Source organism: Bidens hawaiensis, unplaced genomic scaffold (assembly GCF_021521415.1).
Source record: "Bidens hawaiensis isolate Kalapana, Puna unplaced genomic scaffold, B.hawaiensis_p1.1 tig00023995_1, whole genome shotgun sequence".
In the NCBI taxonomy this organism is placed as follows: Eukaryota; Viridiplantae; Streptophyta; class Magnoliopsida; order Asterales; family Asteraceae; genus Bidens; species Bidens hawaiensis.
In genome coordinates this window covers 1-11,239 of record NW_027493774.1, presented here as the reverse complement: position 1 = coordinate 11,239, position 11,239 = coordinate 1, and positions in this window count along the sequence as shown.

The window sequence follows — 11,239 nt, the reverse complement described above, 5'->3', positions numbered from 1 at the left end:
GGCAATTGTGGATGAACCTTGCATCCTCGGTAAAGATATGAACCAAGAGGATGTTAGTGACCTTATCTTGGATGGTTTGGATCCCACATCCTACAAATCGGTGATCGAGGGCGTTCACGCAAGAGACAATCCTATTTCATTCTACGAACTTCATGAAAAACTTATCAATCATGAGTTACAATTGGCCCAACAACAACCACCCACCTCCAATCTCCATTAGCCTGTAACCGCCTTCGTGGCGAACACACAAACCAACCATAAACCATGGCACAACCGATCTAATACCAAACACTATGGAATTTTACCCACCCCCCAACAACCCACTACCAATACCCGTCCATATCTAGGAAGATGCCAATTTTGTTTCACCAAAGGGCATTCACTCACCTCCTGTTATGCCTTCAAAATGATGTACCCACAAATTACTTTGCCACCTTTGCCAAAAGGTAATCCACAAGCTAATATGATGACTACTGCAGGTACAACCTTGACTTATGGATAGTGGCGCTTCTCACCACATCACAAATGACTTAAATGCCTTGTCACTTCATGCCCCATATGATGGCACCGAGGAACTCGTCATTGGTGATGGTTCGTCCCTTAATATCACTCACGTTGGCTCTTTAACACTCTCTTTTGACAACATTTCCTTAACTTTACACAATATTTTATGCGTCCCTTCTATATCTCGTAACATTATATATATTTCTCATTTATGCATTGATAATAACATACTAATACAATTTTTTTCTCATAATTTTGTTATCAAGGACTTCAAAACCCATCTACCTCTATTTCGGGGAACCGCTAGTCATGGGATCTATGAACTTCGACCCATCTCACCACCCGTTGCTTTCACTTTGAAGACCAATAAATCATCCTTGTGGCATCACCGTCTCGGACACCCGCATGCACAAGTGTTAAAACATTTATCTTTTTATATTTCTTCTATTTCAAGTTTTTATGATTCATGTAATTCTTGTTGCATCAACAAGAGCCATAAAATTCCCTTTCATGATTTGTCTATTACGTATAATGCACCATTACAATTATTGTTTTCGGATGTTTGGTATTCTCCCGTTACTTCTTTTGATGGCTTCAAATATTATATAATTTTTGTAGACCATTTCACAAAATACAATTGGATATACCCACTCAAACAAAAATCCGACTCACTTGTTACATTTATAAAATTCCAAAAAACTAGTTGATAATTTCTTTCAATCCAAAATTAAACAACTATTTTCCGACAATTGTGGCGAATACCTTAAACTCGCCCCCCATCTCGCATCATGTGGTATTTCTCATCTCACCTCCCCGTCACACACACCCGAACACAACGGCTATGCCGAACGACGCCATCGTCACATAGTCAAGACGGGTCTCACCCTCCTTTCTCATGTGAAAATGCCTTTAAAATTTTGGCCACTCGCATTCACTACCGCCACTTATTTGATCAACCGTTTACCCACGACAACACTTCAAAACGATTGCCCCTTTTTTCGTCTTTTCCAAACACAACCTAATTCTAATAAACTTCGTAATTTTGGTTGTCTTTCTTACCCTTGGCTCCGCCCATACTCCACTCACAAACTTCAACCTAAATCCAAACCATGTGTATTTGTCGGTTACTCCGCCACTCAAAGCGCTTATCACCTTCTTGACCCTCAAACCAACAAAATATATACATCACGTCACGTTCATTTTGTGGAAACTACTTTTCCATATGAAATTTTATCCACTCAACCTACACCACCATCTCCTCACCCAGATTCTTGGCTCCCTCTCATAGTCCATATCATTTCCTCACCACCCTCTGACAACTTATCATCTTCACAAAATCCAATTTTTACTCCACCAAATAACAATTCCACCCTTTCTGATCCTTTGAGCTCCACTTCACCCACTATCAACTACCACCCAAACCCTCCACCACCTATTACACATTCTAAAAATACAACTTCCTTAACCGATTCTCATCCCAACCCTTCACCTCCCACTAACTCTAGACCTAACACTCGTTCCGTTCGTAAACCAAATCCTAAATATCATAATAATGATTTTGTTCTTTATAATGCCACTCCTCAACAACCTCTTGAGCCTTCCACTGTCACACAAGCTCTAAAGCGTCCTCACTGGCGCAAGGCAATGCAAGAAGAATTCGATGCATTATAGCATAATAATACTTGGTCCTTAGTTCCTTCTGAATCCACGCCCAACCTTGTTGGTTGCAAATGGGTTTTCCGAACTAAATTCAAACTTGATAGAACGGTCGACCGACTCAAAGCCAGACTTGTCGCCAAAGGTTTCCACCAACGCCCCAGTCTAGACTATGTTGAAACGTTTAGTCCGGTCATTAAACCCGCCACTCTCCGCCTCATTCTCTCACTAGCCACATGCCAAAATTGGTGTCTACGTCAACTCGACATCAATAACGCCTTTCTACAAGGAAGATTAACCGAAGCCGTTTTTATGTCCCAACCTCCTGGCTTCGCCGACTCTTCCTTGCCCAATCATGCGTGCAAACTCAATAAAGCCATTTATGGACTTCGTCAAGCCTCACGATCTTGGTACAATGAGCTCAAGTCCTACCTTCTATCCATTGGCTTCAAACCCACTATCTCTGATCCATCTCTCTTTGTTAACCACTCTCAAGTCCAACCTTCTATCTATTAGTTCTATATGTCGATGAAATAATTATTACCGGACCAAACTCTTCTCTAATCAACTCTTTCATCACTACTCTTGCTACCCGTTTTTCCCTAAAGGATCTCAGATCTCTCTCTTATTTCCTTGGTGTTGAAGTCATCCCTCACACCAAAGGCTTATTCCTATCACAATCCAAATACATTCTTGATATGTTAAAACGAGCTAACATGAGTGATTGCAAGCCGGCATCCACCCCAATGTCCTCCTCGGAACACCTCACCAAAACCGATGGCACACCCCTACCGTCGCATACTGATTATCGTGCATTTGTAGGATCCCTACAATACCTATCCTTAACCCGACCCGATGTGGCATTTGCAATTAATAAGCTCTCACAATTTATGCACTCTCCAACTGATTTGCATTGGGCAGCACTTAAGCGATTATTACGATATATGCATGGTACCATGCATCATGGCCTTCTTTTAATACGACACTCACCTTTACAACTTCATGCTTTCACCGATGCGGATTGGGCGGGTGACAAATCCACTTATCGTAGCACTACGGGCTACATTGTTTACTTGGGTGCCAACCCGATCGCATGGAGCTCTAAAAGGTAACCGACTCCAGCTCGTTCCTCTACTGAAGCTGAGTTTCGAGCCATTGCATCTACCACTACTGAAGTACAATGGATCATTTCTCTCTTATCCGAACTAGGTTGTCAGCCTACTATCACACCCGCCATTTTCTTTGACAATTTGAGTGCCACGCATTACTTGGCCAACCCTGTTTTCCACTCACGTATGAAGCATCTTGCACTGGACTTTCATTTCATACGTGAAAAGTACAAGCAGGCACGATACGGGTCACACACATTGCCGGAGATGATCAACTCACCGATGCCCAAATCAAACTACTGTTGAAACCAAGATTTCATAACCTTGTGTCCAAGATCGGCCTAATCTCGCGAACGTCCATCTTGTGGGGGAATATTAGTAATAAACTGAGCTTCCCTCCAAAAGAATAACACACACATTTTGAATTTTGAATTTTGAATTACTTTCTTATTTATGGTTTATATTATACATTTATTGTATATTGCTATTTCCATTGTAAATCTTCTATTGTTGGCATGTACTTTGTATATAATACAATTCATACCAATGAGAATATCATAACAATTGAATACCTTTAATAGTACACTCATCATGCCTTCTACTCTTCCTCAAAGCTCGATTACTCGAATCATCCCACTTTTTAGGTAAGTTTACATTTATTGTTAAATGTTAATTGTTCTTGACTTCTTGTTAATTGTTCTTGATTGCTAACTACTTAATTGTTAAGTTATTTGTTAAAATTTGTTTTAATTTGCTAGAGTGTTAGTTTTAATTTGTTAGTTTCTTAGTTTTTAGTTTGTTAGTTTGTAATTGTTGATTTGTAAGTATTATGCATATCAAGAGACATTTTCAAAGTGAACCATCGAACCTTGGATCATCATCTTCTAATGGTAAACTGTCAAAAATAAATTTCAATGATCTTCCATGGGATTCTTCTGAAAGACAACCAATCACCCAAGTAAAAAAAAATGAAATTAAACAGGCATATCATCTTATCACTGTCAAAAATAAGTATTTTTTAATTCATAAAGACTATTGTAATTATATTATGTGTTTTTTTAATTTTTAATGACTGTGTCCCTTTTATTATTTTATCGTGTTTTTATTATGTAATGAACTTTGCCCGATCCATCGAACCGACCCGAACCTCAAACCGACCCGAATTTTTTATACCCGACTCTATGAAATTAAAGAATCTAAAAACTAGTGCACCACCTGAAAAAAATTCCTGGATCTGCCACTGCATATAACTCATATCATTTCCTCTTCATTCAAATTTAGCTACACTGTTTCAAAATCCATTTTTGTGTGTATAGTAATGAAACATGAATCCTAAAGCACTTAGTCAATACATATACAATACTCAAAGATGCATTAATGTTCAAAAGTATGGAGCCAAGCAGAAGAAGTATTAGTCGATAGATATATATATATATATATGCCACATATTATAGCATATAAGTTTATTTATTTACAAGATTGTATTGTATTATAATTATGTTTGTATTCCCTATTTAAAGGGTCAAGAGGTTAATGAGTAAGGGGGAATCAAATTTAACATTCCATCATGGTATCAGAGCTAGGTTATACCTAAACATATTTTTTTTCTAGTCGTATCTTCCCTGCCCTTCTTGTTAATTCAACCATCAACAACCACCACCTACCACCATGACCAATGATAAAAAAGCTTCGCCTTCCTCCAAGGACACCAAAGCTATGGCACTTCACCAGGCATACTCTGTCATAAACATCAACACTAAAATCCAAACCCTAGATGGATCCAACATCACCTACTCAGCCTGGACAAAATTATTTACCCTCCATGCAACCGCCTATAAGGTCTCAGACCATATTGATGGTACCGAACCACCGCTGCGGACTCCGAAGGCTACTGCACTTGGAAAGAAATAGATGCATTGGTCCTCCAATGGATCTACGCCACCGTTAATGATTCTTTCTTGAATCGGGTGATTGAAAGCAACACCACTGCTCACAACATATGGATGAAGCTCGAGAATATTTTCCTCAATAACAAAACTACTCGAGCCGGACAACTCAACCAACAATTTTCCAACTTAACCCTCACTACATGCACATCGCTAGACGACTACTGTTAAAAACTCAAGGAACTTGCCAATCAATTGGGCGATGTTGGGCAGCCAGTTCATGACTCAAGGTTGGTGACACAATTAGTTCAAGGTTTACCACCAGAATATGCGGTTGCCAGTGCGTTCATTAACCAACTTGCACCATCATGGGATGACGCCCGCACCATGCTTAACCACGAGGAGATGCATATCAAAAACCAAACTCGTCAAGGAAACCCTAATACGGTTCTTGCGAGAACTACTAAGCCACCCAACAACCGTGGCTAGCCATCTACCACTCAAGGTCATGGTTTTTCACAAAACCGCGGAGGTGGCAGGGGTTATCAAGGACGAAACATTGGCGGTCACGGCTATTATTGTGGACGAGGAAATTACTCCGGAAGCTATTCGGGTGGTCGCGGGTATCCACAACCACAACAATATCAGTCTTGGCCTAACAATCCATGGGCCACCACTTGGAACCCACCACCCATTCCTTACCTGGCTCACCCGCCTTACATAGGCCGACAGCAACCACCTCTTTGGATAGCCCAATAGGACAGGTCTGGGAGATAGGCTCTATTTCCTCCATCGCAACCACCTACCCAAGCATAATCCACAACTTCATCTGCCCCGGGTCCGTCATCGTTTGCCGGGTACACAGATTACAATCTCTCTGACCTCGCTCAAACTAGGCAACAAGTGAATCTCAACGGTCAAGACACGTGGAACATGGATACCGGTGCTACTGCACACCTCACTTCGGACCTAGGTAACATTAATCATCATATTTCATATGTTCCATTTATGTCTATTTTCGCTTGTTGGGTCTATATTTGGTGGTTTGTACTTAGTTATATGTTTATTGGGCTGGGCTACGGGTTAGCTATGTAAACCGATAACTCTAAAGAGCTCTCGGTTCGGTGGGCTTTTGGTTCATATGGGCCTAGTATTTTGGTTTCCCTATAAATAGATCTTATTGTATATGGTTTAGGGTTGTTCACATTGAGAGAAAACGCAAGCCACCATTTAGAGAGCAATAACGTGAGTGTGAATTGGTTTATGTATTAGACAATTTATTGTTAATAAAATCGTATGCATTGAAACCATATTACATCGTGTTCATCTTGTTCTTCATTTATATTGTTCTTGAATCACCACGTTAACTAGATTCCGTATATTTGACGTGTTTGGTTGATATCATATTGTAGTGATCCAGATTCAGGACTGACCAATTCAGGCTCGTTATTGTGATATCAACGGATTCAAGATATCAACATTTGGTGGTATTATTGGTTTTTCCAGCGAACTATTCATCGAAGAAGAGAAGGATCTGTGTTTTGGGTGAAAGATTGACTTTGTTTTGGAAACAAATCAAATTCCACTAAATTAGGTAGTTTGTTGCTGTCATGGTCAAACTGAATCTGATCTTTAAGGGATTTCGGCCATATCTGAGGGATTTCGGCCAGATCTAAAGGTTTTCGGCCATGGTTTTCGGTCATATTTGAGGGATTTCGGCCAGATCTAAAGGTTTTCGGCCAAGTCTACTAGTTCTCGGTTTCGGCCAACATTAAGGGTTTTCGTCCAAATTTCAAGTGTTCTCGGTCAACAACTATAGTTTTCAGTCAACACTTGTGGTTCTCAGTCAACTTTGGTGGTTTTCGGTCAACTGTAAGGGGTTTTCGACCATTCTTAAGAGTTCTCGGTCAACATCTGTTTTCGGCCAAACTTAGTTCTCGGTCAAAGGAGTTCTCGGTTATAAAAAAATAATAATAAAAATAAAAATAAAAAAAAAGAGTTTTTTGGCGGGAAAATTTTTCTTGAACGAAATTTTTCCAGAATACTCCTAATAAGTAAAAACTCATTTTTGAAAAATTTTGGCGAAAACAATTTTTTTCGGGTAATTTTCGGCGAAATTTTGGCGGGAAATTCAAAAAAAATTTGTCTTGAACGAAATTTTTCCTAGACGCCTCTTTTGAGCGGGAAATCTTTATTGAGAATTTTGGCGAACATATTTTTTCAAGAAATTTTGGCGGGAAAATCAATTTAATCTCTTTAATTACTCCACAACTCATCTCAATGTTTGGAAGTACTCTTAGTCAGTCTGCTCCCTCAAAAGAAGTATATAAAAATTCATCTGAGATAAGGTTTCAACCATGTTCTTTAAATTGTGGTGAGAAAATAGAAATGTATAAGCTTCATAATGACAGTCTAAGTAGATATATGAAAAGAATAAAATCAGAGAATTTTAAACTTAAGAAAAATGAAAAGGGTTTTCTAGACAAAATAGAAGCTCAGAACAAGGACATTAAAAAGCTTAAGTCTGATTTTAGTATAAAGAGTTGTCATTACCTAGATGCTAAACAAGAAATTGCTGAGTTAACTGCGAAACTGGAAGCTTCCAAGTTAGAAATCTTAAATCTAACTAATAAGTTTGAAAATACTGAATTTGATTTTAAAAAATTCAATGGTTCCAGTAAAGTAGTTAACTCAATGATTGAGAACCAATTGTGGTGGAAGGAAAATGAAGGTGAGGAATAGGATACAGTCAAGTTCCCCCACCTTACAACCACAATTATGTCCCTACCCCTGTCACTAAAGAACAAGAGGAAAAGATAAAAGAAATGAAGTATGGTAAACATGTTCAATCTGAAACTGTTGGATCAGGATCCCTAGAGGAAATCAAGCATGTTTTTGAATGTGTGAACAATTTTGATGCTTCTACTTCATGTGAAGATATAGTAAATGATGTAGCTTCTGATAGTAAAGGGGTTCAAGCTAGTGAAAATGAATCTCATTCTAACGTGCCATCAAACTTAGATGACACCATAACTCAAAATTGTACTAACGATAATACACAGAGTTGTGGCGACAAAGGGAAGGCACGTAAGAAATCAGCACAACAAGGATAGTCTCGTCCTCATATATCCTCCGGATGTCAATGTGTTGATAAATTAGTGGGTGATTTTTATATCAAGAGGCAAACATGTTACCACTGCGGCACGCCAGGACATAGAGCCAGAATTTGTGTTCATCGTCTATATGTCCCCTATTACAAGCAAAATTAGAAGGATGTGCCAAGGGGCAAGAAGAATGGAAAAACCTTTCCTAAGAAGGAATTCCAACATGAGGCTAGTGCTTACGTGGACTTTAGAAGCAGAATGAAAGCGTGTTTCATCTGCGGGAACGACGGGCATTTGGCAAAGGAGTGTCACTACCGTGTTGTTAATAGACAAGCCCCTCAAGTGAAATGTAAAAAGTTTCAACCGAATCCAGTGGTTAAACAAAATGCTTATTTTAGAAAACCACGTTTATCTATACAACGGGTCACAGATACTCAAGGATTCAAAGTTAATATGACAGGTTTACACTCAAATGAATCAGAAACTGTTAAAAGAAAAATAAATTTTCAGAAATCAAAGAGTGTTGAGAGTTTTAAGAGTTCGAATTCAAATTGCTCCACTCCAAAGTCTGTTTTTTTAAATTTCACTAAACCTAGACAGATTTGGAAACGTAAAATTCAGCAAACAGAATCTGTAATGACAAATGATTCTGTTAAAGATGAGAAAGATATGAGTTGGCAAGAGGTCACATATGTTGATGCTCAAGGGAACCCCAAGACATTTATGACTTGGGTTCCTATGTCCAACTGATCCCGTTATGCGTGTAGGAACAACCACAAATTCATTGTTTATTAAATGGGTTGTTTCCAGGCACATGACAGGGCAAATTTCCATTATTTTTAAATCTTTAAACCATGAAATGTATTATTTGTTGTCTGGATGGGATTTTAGGGTGATAGGACGTTTTTAATCTGCTCTCTAAGTGTGTAGGAACAAATCAGGGAATACATTGCATATTAAAAGGCTTGTTCCAAACATTCAACTCGCAAAGATGCAGAATCTCAAAACAAGCTTATTCTTAGGGAGAGATTCTCACAAATTAAAAATGATGTCTTGAAGATAAAAGGTAACCGTATCACTTTGGTATGAAAGATTGATCAATCAAAAAGATTTTAAAATTTTATAAAAAAAATACAAAAATATGGTCACGCATATTTTTTCAAGTATAGTGTATTTTATTTCCCAAAAATGTGAAAATGACTTGAACGTGCATGAGAAATGATAGTACATCAGTTGGCTGACTGTCACACTCCATAAAAGTTTTTATTAAATACTTCGTTTCGACGATTGAGTCTTTTTGAGGTTAAATTTGTACATACAAGTTTTTGCACAAATTTAGGGGGAGAAATTTAAAAAATTCAAAAAGAGTGTGTGTGTGCGTTTAATAATAAAAAATTCTATGTCTTTCAAACTTCACTCTCGCTTAAAATTATGTCGGTTGCTCAAGTTTGAAGAACATATACTTGTATATGTTTGGTCCAGTGATCTACTTGTAGATTCACAGGATAGCCATTTGTCTAAAGACTGAAAGCATCCGGGGCGATTGTGATGTGTTTTTGTGTTTTGAATTCTTTCACTTAAAATTATGTCGGTAATTCCAAGTTGGAGGGACACGTATTTTCATATGTGTTTTGGTCCTGTTAACCACTAGTGGTCATACGGGATAGCCATTTACATGAAAATTGAAGAGTGACCGGGGGTGACTGAGTTCTTAACATGTTTGTCTTCTGTAATTTTATGGGAAGTGATATCATTATTCAGTTAACAGCTTTTTAGAAGCTTTAAAATATTTTCAAATGAAAAGTGATAGATAAATTGTTTCTGTGTTCCTAACGGGTGAAGTTATTAAGCTTAAAAGGCTCTAGAACAGTCATTGATTTGTATGGTAGCTTTCCATGATGCGTAAAAGTTGAAGTGATATAAACTAAATATGCTAAACTTACTGTTGAGAGTCATTTTGAAGACATATGCATGTCTCCATATAGATCTCTCTGAATGATAGGCAAAAAAGCAATTACCCAGTCATACACGAGCCTGTTGGTATTAGGTCCCCAAAATGATGTATCTTATTAAGAATGACAAAGAACAAATGTGAACAAAATTACTGTAAATATATAATCAACCAAAAGTTGATAAATGTTCACAAGCTTTTAAAAAAACACAAACATGAGGGTTAATAACAGAACTACAGGGGTGAAGGCAATAATATAAGTCCTTTAACATCCCGAATGAAAGGCCTGTTAATTAAACTGTAAGTCCAACGTTCAACCTCAAATATGTTTGCAAATTTGAAAAGAAAAATCAAATAAATGAGTTCTGTCATTAAAAGTTTTTAAACCAAATCCAGGGGGTTGGAGTCAAATTGGGGTGATCTGGGGAAAGCCAAATGCGCTTTGAGAAGAGATAGGAGGCATCACAGGTCCATGAGTGATGTCCATCTAAGCTTTATGCCGAACTGAACCTAATTCATATCACTGATGCAATGAAAATCATGCTAAGTTCATTATACCTGCTATCAACCTGTCTCTTTATGTCATAATAACGCTGAACATGAATCCTTGTGACAGCACCTTAAGCAATATGATTCCGTGTTCGGATCTTTTCATAAAAGGCGACGTTTTTATCGAAAACTGAAATTTGATCCCAAATTTTTGCTGAATTATAAGAAGACCGGGTGATTAAATTGGTTTTATTTGTTGTTTTTGATTTTATTTTATTTTTTACTTCTTGATTACTCTTGTCGAAAAAATGCGTTAAAAATGTGTTATATTTGGTTTAGCTGGTATCATCTCATCTCAAGTCTTTTAAGAAAATTAAAAAAAAAATAAAAAATAAAAATCACAAAAATATGTCTGTCTTATTTTGTTTTATTTAATTGTTTTCAAAAATATTTTGGTTGATCTTTCTATCAAAGTTGATTGTTCTTTCAAGACTGATTTCTTGCAACGGAAGCATATGAAGTATCTGAGATTCAAATTGG